This window comes from Mesoplodon bidens (genome assembly GCF_964165515.1).
Source record: "Mesoplodon bidens genome assembly, chromosome: 5".
Lineage (NCBI taxonomy): Eukaryota > Metazoa > Chordata > Mammalia > Artiodactyla > Ziphiidae > Mesoplodon > Mesoplodon bidens.
The window spans coordinates 122,562,712-122,579,085 of record NC_138161.1 but is presented as its reverse complement, the minus strand read 5'-3'; the positions used below and the strand labels follow the sequence as shown (position 1 = coordinate 122,579,085).

General features: G+C 37.6%; 1 protein-coding gene and 1 pseudogene across 3 annotated transcripts in view; one reads left to right on the top strand and one right to left on the bottom strand.

Moving 5' to 3' along the window:
* Window positions 1-4,657, top strand: part of LOC308617527 (elongation factor 1-alpha 1-like) — a 69,588-nt pseudogene extending 64,931 nt beyond the window's left edge. The window contains exon 4 of the transcript in view: window positions 2,531-4,657. The product of the transcript in view is annotated as an elongation factor 1-alpha 1-like (transcript). The remainder of the gene's footprint in view (window positions 1-2,530) is intronic.
* LOC308618136 (ubiquitin-conjugating enzyme E2 E2) overlaps window positions 1-16,374 on the bottom strand; it is a 349,746-nt gene that overhangs the window by 225,035 nt on the left and 108,337 nt on the right. The window lies entirely within an intron of this gene.

Below are 16,374 nucleotides of genomic sequence, written 5' to 3'. Positions count from 1 at the left end.
TAAAATTTTTAATAATTTTTATACAAACTTTTATTTCATATATAGTAGGTACTTATTCTCTGAGGATAATTCCATGAAAAGGCTCCTTAAAGTGCAATCACTGAAAACTAGGATAAAACAGAGTAAATTGTGAAAAAATAAACCAAAGAATAGAAAAATAACCTGATTTTAACTCAGTTAAGAAAATCTCTACTACAACTGAAACAGTGTTCTAATTAGAAGGATACTGAAACTTGAGTGTTTTATTGGCATGATTTTTTGTATGCCTGACAACACATTATTAACTTTTTTACTGCATATTTGGTTTTTACAGTATAATAAACACATCATTTTTACAAAAAATATTAAGGTGCTTCATCAGTTTTTCCAAGGGCCTCTCTCAGTCCTCTGACAGTCAAGTCACTCGTCAGAACTATTCTGTTGTCATCCTTGTTGGCTTTCCCGTTTATTGGTGGTTTGGAATGTGATCTCAGCAGTTCTTCATCATTTTAATTCATTTCATGAAATCTAAATAATTTCCAGTTTCACTTTATAGTCTAATTGAACTTGCCTTGTATTTGTTGAGAAACCAGTCTTTGATAGGATGAGCATACAGATAGACACTGGTATTAAACAGAAATAATGTTTGTGTTAGGACTAATTTTGTCAGTGGTCACTTCATTAGTATTTTCATTTTGTTATGGCTTTTGTTTCCCTATGTATTTTTTCGTATTTTTTAATTGTAGGAACTGGTATGGTATATTTCTTAACACCTAACAGAACATTTCATTTAATCTCTTTTAATTATTTTTATCATTATGTATGGAACTCACTTTATAAAAATTATAATCCTAACACAGAAACCAGCTAGATTATGAAAAAAGATGATGATGGTGGTGACAGCTGACATTTGTGAAGCTCCTACTCTGCGCAGGCGCTCTACATGGCAGTATATAGAGTAATCCTTCCCACAACCCAGCAAGGTTAGTGTCAATCATCCTGACTTCATGGAGAAGGGAACTGAGGAAATTCACACAGGTGGGGAGTGTCTTAACAGTTTAAGACAAGCCATTCTAGTTCTCACGTTTGTGCTCTGCAATACAATGTCTTTCCTTGGTGTAAAGAAGCATCCACTTCAGAGTTTAAATACAGTTTTTGGTGCATATAATATGAAATTCATAAAAACTTGATCAGTCCACAGTTGTAGGAATACATTTCTAGATTTTTATATACTTTGTCTATTAAGAAACTGGTAAAAATGTTTCTTGCTCCTGTTTGTTATTGAGAGAGATTCCACAAATACATACTCCTGTCTCAGCCGATTCAAGATTCAAAAGGGAAGGAAAGATGTGGAATTAATGAAATTAGCTTTCTAAAACAAACCTCATAAAATATAGTAGTGTTTTAAAAAACTACCTGACCTCATGAAGTAAATCTAATACTAACAGCTTATTATTATAAAAGTGTCTATTTAATGGAACTTGTGATTGCCACTGGAATTGCAGTTATTTTACAATGTGTATTTTTCTATAACCCATTACTCTAGAATTACAAGATTCAGCTTTGATATATTCATGAGTTGAAGGAGGAAATACAGATATTTTACTCTTTTATAACTGCAGAATCTGGAATTTCAGATGGTAAATTTTCAGTTGTTTGAAAGTTTTATTTCTCATTCAAAGAGCAGCTTTGTTCATGGCCTTTGGTCAAAGATGCTGTTTTTATTGTTTAAAAAAAAAAGACTCTTCAACATCAAACAGTAGAGGAGGAAGCAGTCTAAAATTAGCCTGTTAGGTCAGGCACATAGAACTCTGTGGTCCCAGGAATAACGGCATTCCTAGAAAAATGCCTCTTAAGATGAGTAAAACTTCAGAAGTTATTGCTTTATTGCCTTGGTTTTTTAAAAAACTGTTGTCCTCTAGCATGAATAACCAAATAATGATACATTTCACAGATAGAGCCATAAGGTGTCACTGAGCTTTCAGGCTTAGATCTTTTGGTTTCTTACACTCTCTCCTAAGAAAAATAATGGGATTACGCTCTTGAAAGCTGTCCGATTCCTGTGAATTATCGGTTCATGTACATACCATCTTAGTTTTGTTGTAACATGTCCCCAGAGACTGGCACTATGGTTGTTTCTCCAGTGCCACGAGCTACCAGACCTGCTGAGGCGTTGAGCATCCTTCTGGCATATGCTCTTAGAAATGGGGGAACTTCCATGCTGAAGCCAGCCATCCAGCCATCAGGTCTGGTTTTCTGCTCTGAATGCAGTCTGTCTTGCATTAGAGGCAGGCATTAAGGTCCCTTGAGTTGCCTACTTGGGTAGCAATGTATAGAAGGGAGAAATTCCACTTTCATTGCATCCAGTGATCTTTTTACAAAGCATGAGGACCGATCTTTTGCAATTCTAGCCTAGTTAGTGTAATTGCAGCTATAGTCCTATTTATTTAGACTCCCAATCCCTAAATCAACCTTCTACACTGGGAATTTCAGATTAATTTTAGGTTAACGTTATATCACCTTAAAGAAAATCCTTTCATTTTTTTGCAAGAGGTTTACTGCCACAACAGGTGTCATAAGAAACCACTACAAATCTAAGCCAAAATGGGAAAGAAAAAAACTCCATCTTCACACTGGACACACAGATTTGGGCAAATCTACCACCACTGGCCATCTGATCTACAAATGTGATGGGACTGACGAAAGAACTATTGAAAATTTTGAGAACCAGGCTGTTGGAGATGGGAAAGGTCTCTTTCAAGTATGTTTGGGTCTTGGATAAACTGAGAGCTGAATACGAGTGTAGCATGACCACCGATATCTCCCTCTGGAAATTCAAGACCAGCAAGTGTGATGTGACCATCACTGATGCCTCAGGACACAGAGACTATTGAAAACATGATGGCAGGCACATCTCAGGCTGACTGTGCTGTTCTGATTGCTGATGCAGGCACTGGTGAATCTGAAGCAGGTGAATGGGCAGACCTGTGAGCATGCTCCTCTGGCTTACACACTGGGTATGAAACAACTAGTTGTTAGTGTTAACAAAATGGATTCCACTGAGCCAGCCTGCAGCCAGAAGAAAAACAAGGAAATCATTAAGGAAGTCAGCACCTACATTAAGAAAACAGGCTCCAACCCTGACACAGCAGCATTTGTGCCACATTCTGATTGGAATGGTGACAACATGCTAGAGCCAACTGCTAATATGCCTTGGTTCAAGGGATGGGAACGCACTGGTTAAGACAGGAATGCCAGTGGGACCACACTCCTTGAAGCTCTGGACTGCATCCTGCCAACAACACATCCAACTGACATGCCCTGCGTCTGCCCCTCCAGGACGTCTACAAAATTGGTGGCAAAGGTGGTACTGTCCCCATGGAGGCTTGTGTTTTCAAATTCAGTGTGGTGGCCACTTTTGCTCCAGCCAACTTTGCAACTGAAACAAAGTCTGCTGAAATGCACCATGAAGCTTTGAGTGAAGTTCTTCCTGGGGACAACGTGGGCTTCAATGTCAAGAACTTGTCTGGCAAAGATGTTCATCACGGCAACAGCAACATGGCTGTTAACAGCAAAAGAACCCACAAATGGAAGCAGGTGGCTTCACGGCTCAGGGAATTATCCTGAGCCATGCAGGGCGAATCAGTGCTGGCCATGCATCTGTGCACAACTGTCACACAGCTCACCCCGCTTGCAAGTTTACTGAGCTGAAGGAGAAGCTTGATCGCCGTTCAGGGAAGATGCTGGAAGATGGCCCTAAATCCTGGAAATCTGGTGATGCTGCTATGGTTGATATGGTTCCTGGCAAGCCCATGTGTGTCGACAGCTTCTCTAAATACCCTCCTCTGGGTCATTTTGCTGTTTGTAACATGTGGCAAACAGTTGCTGTGGGTGTCATCAAAGCAGTGGACAAGAAGGCAGCTGGAGCTGGCAAGGTCACCAAGTCTGCCCAGAAAGCTCAGAAGGCTAAGTGAATATTATCCCTAATACTTGCCACCCTAGTCTTAATCAGTGGTGGAAGAACAGTCTCAGAGCTGTTTCTCTCAACTGGCCATTTAAGTTTAACAGTAAAAGAGTGGTTAATGATTACAGTTCACCATTAAGCTTTCAGAAGAAAAGGAGAGTGTTTTGTGGACCATTTGTTTGTGAATGTGGCGGTTTTAAGTTATTACTTTTTTAAATCAGTACTTTTTAATGGAAACAACCTGACCAAAAATCTGTCATAGAATTTTGAGACCCATTAAAACAAAGTTTAATGAGGAAAACAATCCTCCCAAATCTCTTAGATATTTTATATCTGTTGCCTCTTTAGATACTAATATCATCATGTAGGAAGTGGAAAATACAAGCTCTTTCCATTGTTAATTACCATTTTAGACCTGTGAAAATTTCTCAAAAGCTCTATCAACTCAGTCCCCAGAAGACGTTTCTGCTCTCTTCCATGTTTTGTTTCCCCATCTTTTTTTTTTTAACCAAAAGCAGGGGTTTTTTTACTTTTAATTTTTAGATTTTTTTATTGAAGTATAGTTGATTTACAATGTTGTGTTAATTTCTGCTCTACAGCAAAGTGATTCAATTATACATATATATATATATATATATACATTCTTTTTCATATTCTTTTCACTATGGTTTATCACAGGATATTGAATATAGTTCCCTGTGCTGTACAGTAGGACCTTGTTGTTTTTCCATCCTGTATATAATAGTTTGCATCTACTAACCCCAAACTCCCAGTCCATCCCTCCCCCAACCCCCACCCCTGGCAACCACAAGTCTGTTCTCTATGTCCATGATTCAGTTTCAGTTTCATAGATAGGTTCATTTGTGTCATATTTTAGATTCCACATATAAGTGATATCATATAGTATTTGTCTGACTTACTTCACTTAGTATGATAATCTCTAGGTCCATCCATGTTGCTGCAAATGGCATTATTTCATTCTTTTTTATGGCTAGGTAATATTCCATTGTATATATGTACCACATCTTCTTTATCCATTCATCTATTGATGGACATTTCAGTCGTTTCCATGTCTTGCCTATTGTGAATGGTGCTGCTATGAACATAGGGGTGCATGTATCTTCTTGAATTATAGTTTTTTCTGGATATATGCCCAGGAATGGGATTGCTGGATCATATGGTAACTCTATTTTTAGTTTTCAAAAAGCAGGGTTTGTTTTGTTTTGCTTTTGCTTTGTTTCAGTGAACCTAATGACCCTGCATCGTTAATTTTTTCTCTTAACCTGTCTACATTCTTTGTACAACTTTTTGTCTTTTCACAGCTCTACATTACTTTCCTGCCAGATTTCCTTTCCTGTCTTTGTCCTAAGTTTGTCCCTGTCCTGAATCGCTGTCAAGGCCTTTCCTGTGGCACTCACTCCAGTGAGGCTGTGCTCACCCTGAGGGCAGTGGACACCTGGCCCTACTACCCAGCAGCTAATCATCAACACACAAAATGTGGAAATGGATTGGCTATAGACAATAGTGTTCACTTAGATGATTAAAGAAACAGACTAAATTTAAAACAAAGTAAACCCCACACGGGAATCTAGGAACAGAATGCCCTGGTTTTTTATATGCAGCCTTTCTATATAAAGTATTCCAGGAAATAGGACAGAATCAAATTCATGATAGTTAAAAGCTTTCTAAATAAATGTTTACTATATTTTCATAGGAAGGGTGTGAAAGGAAGAATGGATAGGTGTGCTCTGTGATATGGTGAGAAAACAAGGAGCCGTGAGGATGGCATTTTGATATTTAAGGACCGGGTTGTGGAATGAGGAAATCCTAAGCTCCACCAGTGGTGGAGGTGGAGCTACTGGATTCATTTGAATATAGAGAGAAAAGATGTTGTTGAGTCCTGGAAATGGGAAGAAAAAGAGGTGAAGACAACCAAAGAACGCCTCCAGTGGAAGATGCCAGGAGGAAGATGAACAGGCAAACAAAAACTTCCTGAGCGTAACTTTCTCATAAAAAGGGAAGAGAGGAGAAGTGAAAGCAGAAAAGAAGAATCAATGTGGCTATTGCTTATAAAATTTTAAGTTTTCAAAAGATGTACTAGTTATTAAATTAGAGTGTCACTAGCACTTTTTCTATGTGATGAAATCTACAACCAGTTATGAACATATCTTTAATGAATGGTGTTTTAAGGTGTTAAATACCTACACCCTACATACAGTATTATGGATATTTTATATTTTTCATTCAATGTCACTGATTTGTTCTCAGATTTTCTCAATTACCCATATTCTCAAAGTAGCAAGTTTTCTGCTAAGGCAACTATGTCACTGTTATTTAATTACCTACTTATCCATAAAATAAGAGCTGTTTTCCATTTAACTGGGTATGAGAGAATGAGGCCAACAGCAGAAGAGAAGTGCTCTGGAAACACACTGGGGAGAGGAGGCAATTGCTTGTTGCAACTACATGCAACAAGCCTGTGACTGTAACACTGATATGGTTGTTCACATAGAACTGGAGGCGAATTGAGAACAAGTAGAGAATCAAACTTCTGAATAATAACAGACATGGTTTTGAGAGGCATGAGGGAACTTTCTGGCATGGTGATAATGTCCAGAACTTTGGTCTGATTGCTGACCACATGGGTTTATTCCTATCTTAACAGTCACTGAGCTGTATGATGTATAAATAAAACTTAACGTTTACACATTTTGCTCTATGTAAGTTACATCTTACTTTTCTAAAGGTGGGGGGAAAACTCACCTGAATTCTAATGGGTACTTCAGACTAAGATATTATTTTAGTTTTTATTATTTCTACTGGATATACACTGAGTATCATCTTTGAACTCTTCTTTAAAGGGATACCCTAGGAAGAAAAACTAGCCAATATATTTCATTTATAACTGTCATGAGCTGAAATTTCCCAACACTAACCTCTGTTTCAGATTCCCACTGTTGCTTCTGCACTATTAGTTGGTGTCAGCAGGGGGCTAACAGCACTCAATTTAACCTTGCTATTTGTACTCTGTTTTGATTTTTTTCTTTTTTTCCTAATTTAACTTCCTTACATGGTTTCCCCCATTTTAAAGATCGTGCATGCACCATGGGGTCTGTACACTGAACGACCGTAGTGCAGATAAGCACACAATAAAAGCACATTTAAAAGTAATGTGGAGCTACAAGACCTTTCTTTTTTTCTGGGAGCAAAGAGGTATTGCTGTGAAATCACTGGAACAGGAGAAAAATTGAGCAAGTCTACTCATGCTGTTATTTTTCTGAGAAGATTACAGACCTGTCTAAAATACGCATGACTCAGACAGGTATAGACTAATTATAGGTTATATGTCCAGACAGAGGGGCATCTCTGTGACTGTCCTACCTGCAGCTCGCCATGCACACCCCCCACTTTAAAATTCTAGAACCTGTTGTGCCTGGGGCCAAATCCACTACTGTTCTCCCAATTCCCTCTCCTTCCCCTCTTGCCTGACCTGCCCCCCTTCCTTGTCCCTTCAATCCTATCAATGTTGACCCCTTCTGATTCAAAACACAGCCTCCAGCAGCAGAATGGGGGAGAACAGGAGAACTGAAGAGGGCGGTGCTGAAACCCCAGATCCGTCCTTTCCCCCTCCAGAATCCTGGTGAAATTAAACATTCACCACTCTTATGAATGGTCTTTTTTCTTTTAACTTTATTTATTTATTTTTACTGAAGTATAGTTGATGTACAATATGATATAAGTTACTGGTGTACAATATAGTGATTCACAGTTTTTAAAGGTTATGCTCCATTTACAGTTATTATAAAATATTGGTTATATTCCCTGTGTTGTATATATCCTTGTAGCTTATTTTATATCTAATAGTTTGTACCTCTTACTCCCCATTGCTATATTACCCCTTCCCAGTTCTCTCTCCCCCTGATGGTAATCCCTAGTTTGTTCTCTGTTATCTGTGAGTCTGCTTCTTTTTTATTGTATTCACTAGTTTGTGGTATTTTTTAGATTCCACATATAAGTGATATCACACAGTTTTTGTCTTTGTCTGACTTACTTCACTTAGTATGATAATCTCTAGGTCCATCCGTGTTGCTGCAAATGGCATTATTTCATTCTTTTCTATGACTGAGTAATAATTCCACTGTACATATATACCACATCTTCTTCTTCCATTTATCTATTGATGAACATTTAGGTTGCTTCTATATCTTGCCTATTGTAAATAGTGCTGCTATGAACACTGCGGGTGCATGTCTCTTTCTCAATTAGTGTTTTTGTTTTTGGTTTGTTTTGGATATATACCCAGGAGTGGAATTACTGGGTCATATGGTAGTTCTATTTTTAGTTTTTTGAGGAACCTCCCTACTGTTTTCCACAGTGGCTGCACCAATTTACATTCCCACCAACAGTGCACAAGGGTTCTTTTTTCTCCACAATCTCACCAACATTTATTTGTGTTCTTTTTGATAATAGTCATTCTGACAGCTGTGAGGTGATATCTCCTTGTGGCTTTGATTTGCATCTCCCTGGTAATTAAGGATGTAGAGCATCTTTTCATATGGCCTGTTGACCACCTGCATTTCTTCTTTGGAAAAATGTCTATTAAGTTCTTTTGCCTATTTGTTAATCAGGTTGTTTGTTTTTCTGATGTTGAGCTGTGTGAGCTGTTTGTATGTGTTGGATATTAATCCCTTATCGGTAGTATCTTATGAATGGCCGTTGTTTTTCTCTGAGTGGGTACTGAGTAAAACACCAGATTGGCGGAAATGGCTCAAATTCTGGCAATCCCATAAGAGACTCTCCCTTGGAGTTTAAACAGGAAGGAGAGCCCAGCTTCCCTGTCCTCAGCCCGCAATTCCCTTCATTTCCGACCCCCCCACACCCCCGCCTTGCACAATTCCAGCACATTCCTCTCCTAGTCTGGGGCCTGAGCTTCCACTCGTTTCATCTTCATGTGCTGGGCGCCAGGCACCAAAGTGAAAACAACAACAAAAACACGTCCAGTGACTTGGAGGTGAGGGAGACCCAGATCTCAGGGAAACATGCATTCCAGTTATCCCAAGCAGGGATCCTGAAAGCATTTCTCCACAGATGCATTGCTTTGGTAATTAGGGAGTATAATAATTAAGGGACTATTCTACTATAATATTGTAATAGTCTACTACTGCACTGGGTGATATATATCCTGGTTTATACCTGTTGTCCTGGCATATTTATTTTTAGTAACAGCATCCCCTTTCACTCCCCAAAAGTTTGGCAGATAAATTATATGTTCACTCGAGTCATAACAAAATGGACCTCTCAGGGGAGGTTGGGATTGTTTAACAAAAACCCAAAATATAAGCAAATGACATTAAGTATTTCAAAGTCAATGTGGTAATAGTTATGTTTGAAAGTATTACAAATGCAAATGTTCATTAAATGTTCTTCAAAACAAAACAAAAAACTCTTTGGAAAGAGGACTGTCATTACTATGATGTAATTTGTACATGATGCCTACAGCACTGCTATATAATTAATGTAGAATAATCACCTAGTATTTAAAACATTAAGTCAGATGGCATAAAATCTTCATAAAAGAATAAACATTTCAATTGGGAATTTTTCAGCTTTAATAATAAAATTAAATGTTTAAATTTTTCTTGTTGCCAGTTCTTTATAATTAAAGGTAGCCAATCATGGGCCGTCAAGAGTACTGACTTTAAAATTTGACAAATGTTTTACATTTATCTTTCTTTTTACCTTTGTAAAAGACATTGCCTCCTATAAATTATACTGCACATTTAAATGTATAGGTATGAATCTGGATTAGTAAAACATGCTTTAGTAAGAAAACAGTTTGTTTTCTGATTTAATACTAATCAACCATTGTTAATGTGCTATAAAATACTACTTAAGAGAGATACTGATTCCAATTAATAAAGTTAATGGCCTCAGTTGTCTCATCTTGCCTTAGTCTAGGACATTAAGCATGCAGAACCCATAATTTAATTACCACCTGTTAATATTGGCTCTAAGTTAATTCCTCTCCTTTCAGGATGTAACTCAGAAATGAGCCAGTTAAAAACCATTATTTTCCTTCTCAAAACGCCAGACTGCTAACTACACCCACAGGATACTGATCACAGATTTGCTGGGACTTTCAAGGTGGAATTTGCTGCCTCTTGCCTTTAGGGATTGCTAAATAAAATTATTATGTTTGTCCTTTTGTTGTTCTAATTGTTTAAATCTCTAGATTCTATAAAGAGATTATATTTTCTTCCTTTAATATATTTATATACCTTTAAAACCATTCAAGAAGTGGAGAGTTATGACTTTCTATAATAATAAAGGGCAAAAATAAAAAGAAATCTACACCCTTATTCCTATTTGGACATCATGAGATGTGAAAAAACATCATAGGATGTGGCACAGAAAGAGGGTTACCTTATCATGAAAACCCATTGATATGCACTGGAGAAACATACCATTCATTTACAGGAATTTATTAGAAATTTTGTCCCCTGTACCCTCCTGATCTATGTACATTCCACTGAGATCTAATTTTATCACTTCACCCAAGGGAATCAAACTCTGGGAAATTAATTTGTGCTAACCAAACTCACAAGAGATTGATTTACAGACGAGTAAATCACTTTTTAATTTGGCATGAGAAAGCGATCTGATCCAAGAACCAGAAAAACTCATCTGATGTTTCTGAGTTCCCGCTACTCTCAGTTGAGGCACTACAGTGAATACAGAGGTGAAAAGCACTTGGTCTCTGAACAGGTTCATAACCTGGTGAGAGGTCTTGGACAACGACACACACAAGTCAGATGACAGGAACTGCCTGAGTGACCTGCAGTGGTTCAATGTAGAGAGGAAGCCTCCTTCTTTCTGCTACGTAGACTCTGAAAGTTAGGAAGCCAAATTATACTGCAAATGGATTTTTGGTGGATGCATTTTAAAGTAACACATGTCTCTCAAGCCATTATTGGTTAATAAATTACCTTTCCCTTTTCTCTGCATGTCTGTGTATAAAGAACCGTGACCATATGTCTATAATTTGGGCATCTTTGCTCTTGGATATGTTTCAGACACTCTGCAAATGTTTTTAAACTATAACATATCCAGATCCACGAAAAGCCCCTTCTTACTCTGGTTGTTATTACAACATCTATCTCTCTACTTTTGTGCTCTAGAGTCACCACTAACTTGTAGGTTGATTCTAAAGTTAGTGCATAAGGCAAAAATTATATGTAGTCAGAGTACTCTTAAAAATTCCATAAACAGCCTATAAGTTAGAGTATAAGTGGGTTTCTTAAAATATTCAGTAAAATATATATAATGTTTAGTAAAACATGATATAATAAGGAATACATAATCCAAAAGTAATTTACTTGCAGTATTTTAATATAAAGTATTTAATATAAAAGAACTTATATAAATTAAATGTATGTATCGTGCATGTCCTCTGTCATAACACCCACATTTGTAGATTTCTTCCATTGGATAAATTTCAGGTGGGCCGCTACCTAACAATATGTATTGAGATACTTGTCTTTTACATCACAAGACAGATTGGGATGCTTCTGAAAAACTTTCCTGTAGCCAGTCTATTTTAGACATTTTATGTGGATTCTTATTAGCTTCAGTCTCAGGCATCTCTCCTAGATGTGGATGTTAGTCATGCTTTTCTCTAATTACTATATCCACCCAAACATACCATGCAACCGGCTGGCACTGAGCCCATGCTCTGTCTCTGCCGGTGAGCAGCTAACTAGCCTACAAGGAAATTAAACCCCTGACCTTGATGTGATTTGCACTGCACTCCATCAGCTAGGCCTTGGTGCCCATGTGCCTGGAATGACAACATCGTTTCACTTAGCAAGCACACCGGAAGCACCAGTAGCTGTGTATGTATGCTTCAGCTGGCATCCAAAGTATGTTAGTACGTAACTTTGCTTGCTATCGTGTAATTTTAGGTAATCATTAGTGATAGTTTATGGTACTAACTGTTGCCTGATTATTTTCACAGTGAGATCAATATTATTTCTACCTTTAGGAGACCAGAGTTTGAAGGATGTGCAAAAGCCTTGATGTGAAAGAAACCAGGAGGACGGTTTCCACATCTACTAGATCAGTCAGTGGTCAGTTTACCTATTAGACCCTCACCATTATGTGGAATACTGGGAGGACTTGGTGAAAGATGGTTTTTAGAATCTGAAATTGAAAGTGTGCAGAGCTCGGGCTCTGGAATACAACAGATGTGTGTCAATTTCACCTGCCCAACTTACTGGCAGTTCCTTATCTCAGTTCCTTATCTCCCTTCTGGTTTTTGAGACAATTAAATGAAATAACAGATAAAGTGTTTAGCATAGTGCCTGGTATATAACTAGAGTTTAATAAATAGCTTAATAAATACTACTTGTTTTTTTCATCTTAATATCGATATTTGAAATTTCAAGTTTTCAACAACTTTAACCTATCTCTTGTATGTGTACCTGTATCAGATGAAAACCTGTAGTTAATTTCATTTTTTTCCCTAGAAACAACTACATATATATAACCACATTTATGCTAATAAGGACACAATAGTCATTACCAACTCCCAACACCTATTTTTGGTGTCTTAAAGTTAGTTATTCCTCCCATATTTTCTTAATCTGCTATAATGTGAGACTTATGGCTACAGCTGAGAAATATTTAAAAGCAGAACAGGAACCACACAAGTTTCTTAAAATAAGAAGACAAAGTGAGCTCAGGCACATGATGTTTATATACCTATCTAAAAAGGAAATTTAGTCAGTAAGCAGAATATACTCAAAGCTAACCACAAATGAGGAGTAAAAGAGTACCACAGTTTACTTTAAAATTATACACATCTTACTTTCATTAGTGTATACAGGAATTTTGTAAAAAAATTATTTTTCTTTAAATTTCAAAGCTAGGGGCTTCCCTGGTGGCGCAGTGGTTGAGAGTCCGCCTGCCGATGCAGGGGACACGGGTTTGTGCCCCGGTCCGGGAAGATCCCACATGCCGTGGAGCGGCTGGGCTCGTGAGCCATGGCCGCTGAGCCTGCGCGTCCGGAGCCTGTGCTCCGCAACAGGAGAGGCCACAACGGTGAGAGGCCCGCGTACCGCAAAATAAATAAATAAATAAATAAATAAAAATAAATTTCAAAGCTATGTGTCCCCCACCTGAATAATTCTAATTCTACTGTGGTATTGATTATACTCTATGACTAAAGCTGAACATGAGGTGTGTTCTGTCCTTTGCAACCTTAATAGAATGTATGCTATGTAACCAAACCCTATCTTCTGCAGGGACCAGCAAGTCAAGCTCATGTTTCTCAAAATATGTCAGCTGCCAGCAGCAAAATGTTTTCAGGCAGCTCTCAATTTTTTTATTCATATGTAATAAATGTATTTACTTAAGATTTTTTAAAGTGTGTTGATTAAAAAATTCAGTAAGAAAATTAGTATAGACACAACCGGCTAAAGTTGTGGAAACTGCACAAAACAAAGGTGGATATTTGATGATATTTTAACTTAAAATATTATTTGCCTTGACGGACTTATATTTTACTTAAGAGAAGAATAACATTAATACTAATCTTGTTTGACAAATCTCTGACTCCCGTTATTACATTTTTAGAAGCAGTGATTTGCTAACATTTGTGCAAACTCTGCTGTGGTCTATAGACTTGTCAGATACTGAAGTGTTTCTTTAAAATTAGTGCTGCTATATTTGTATTTATATCTTCAGGAGAAGGGCTCCCTTTCAAAATCCCTTTGCTGTACACCTGAAACTAACACAATATTGTTAATCAACTATATTCCAATATAGAATTAAGTTTTTCTAAAAAGTATATTGATACTGTTTCATCAAGAGATTGAATGTCTGGGGAATCATTAAGCACTGGAGATTTTTAAATGTAAATTATGAAGTAGCTCTTCACACCTGAAGAAACATTCCACAGAGATTCCCCTTTGTTTCTTCAAGACTGTGTACCGATTGAGTTCTAACTACATCTCAGGCATGGTGCTAAACCCTGGGTACAGAGGGGTAAACAAATGGACATGGTTCCTGCCCTCCTGACTCACTCAGCTAATGGGAGAGACAGGAGACAACTAAATACACCTCTCTGAGGAGGTGACATTTCCGTTGAAAATCTTAGAGGGGTAAGGGCAGGTTAGGTGCAAGTAGAAGGAAAATGTGCAGAGACCAGGGGCTGAAGGGAATATGGCCTGTTACACAAACTCAAAGTAACCGCACGCAGGGGGGCCTGCTGAGGAGGGGATGAGCAGGAATCCCCGCCAGGTAGTGTCGCTTGACAATAAATTAACTCCCAGCAAAAATGGACAACCTGGAAGAAATGGACACATTCTTCAAAATGCACAACCTTCCAAGACTGAACCAGAAGAAACAGAAAATACGAACTGACCAATCACAAGCACTGAAATTGAAAACGTGATTAAACATCTTACAACAAACAAAAGCCCAGGACCAGATGGCTTCACAGACGAATTCTATCAAACATTTAGAGAAGAGCTAACACCTATCCTTCTCAAACTCTTCCAAAATATAACAGAGGGAGGAACACTCCTAAACTCATTCTACGAGGCCACCATCACCCTGATACCAAAACCAGACAAAGATGCCACAAAGAAAGAAAACTACAGGCCAATATCACTGATGAACATAGATGCAAAAATCCTCAACAAAACACTAGCAAACAGAATCCAACAACACATTAAAAGGATCATACACCATGATCAAGTGGGGTTTATCCCAGGAATGCAAGGATTCTTCAATATACGCAAATCAATCAATGTGATACACCATAGTAACAAGCTGAAGGAGAAAAACCATATGATCATCTTGATAGATGCAGAGAAAGCTCTCAACAAAATTCAACAACCATTTATGACAAAAACCCTCCAGAAAGTAGGCATAGAGGGAACTTATCTCAACATAATAAAAGGCCATATATGACAAACCCACAGCCAACATTGTCCCCAATGGTGAAAAACTGAAACCATTTCCACGATCAGGAACAAGACAAGGTTGCCCACTCTCACCACTATTATTCAACATAGTTTTGGAAGTTTTAGCCACAGCAATCAGAGAAGAAAAAGAAATAAAAGGAATCCAAATCGGAAGAGAAGAAGTAAAGCTGTCACTGTTTGCAGATGACATGATACTGTACATAGAGAATCCTAAAGAAGCTACCAGAAAACTACTAGAGCTAATCAATGAATTTGGTAAAGTAGCAGGATACAAAATTAATGCACAGAAATCTCTGGCATTCCTATACACTAATGATGAAAAATCTGAAAGTGAAATTAAGAAAACTCTCCCATTTACGATTGCAACAAAAAGGATAAAATACCTAGGAATAAACCTACCTAAGGAGACAAAAGACCTGTATGCAGAAAATTATAAGACACAGATGAAAGAAATTAAAAATGATATGAATAGATGGAGAGATATATCATGTTCCTGGATTGGAAGAATCAACATTGTAAAAATGACTATACTACCCAAAGCAATCTACAGATTCAATGCAATCGCTATCAAACTACCACTGGCATTTTTCACAGAACTAGAACAAAAAATTTCACAATTTCTATGGAAAAACAAAAGACCCCAAATAGCGAAAGCAATCTTGAGAAAGAAAAACGGAGGTGGAGTAATCACGCTCCCTGACTTCAGACTATACTACAAAGCTACAATAATCAAGACAGTATGGTACTGGCACAAAAACAGAAATATAGATCAATGCAACAGGATAGAAAGCCAAGAAATAAACCCACACATATATGATCACCTTATCTTTGATAAAGGAGGCAAGAATATACAATGGAGAAAAGACAGCCTCTTCAATAAGTGGTGCTGGGAAAACTGGACAGCTACATGTAAAAGAATGAAATTAGAACACTCCCTAACACCATACACAGAAATAAACTCAAAATGGATTAAAGACCTAAATGTAAGGCCAGACACTATCAAACTCTTAGAGGAAAACATAGGCAGAACACTCTATGACATAAATCACAGCAAGATCCTTTTGACCCACCTCCTAGAGAAATGGAAATAAAAACAAAAATAAACAAATGGGACTTAATGAAACTTAGAAGCTTTTGCACAGCCAAGGAAATCATAAACAAGATGAAAAGACAACCCTCAGAATGGGAGAAAATATTTGCAAATGAAGCAACTGACAAAGGATTAATCTCCAAAATATACAAGCAGCTCATGTAGCTCAATATCAAAAAAAAAAACTACCCAATCCAAAAATGGGCAGAAGACCTAAATAGACATTTCTCCAAAGAAGATATACAGATTGCCAACAAACACATGAAAGAATGCTCAACATCATTAATCATTAGAGAAATGCAAATCAAAACTACAATGAGATATCATCTCACACCAGTCAGAATGGCCATCAT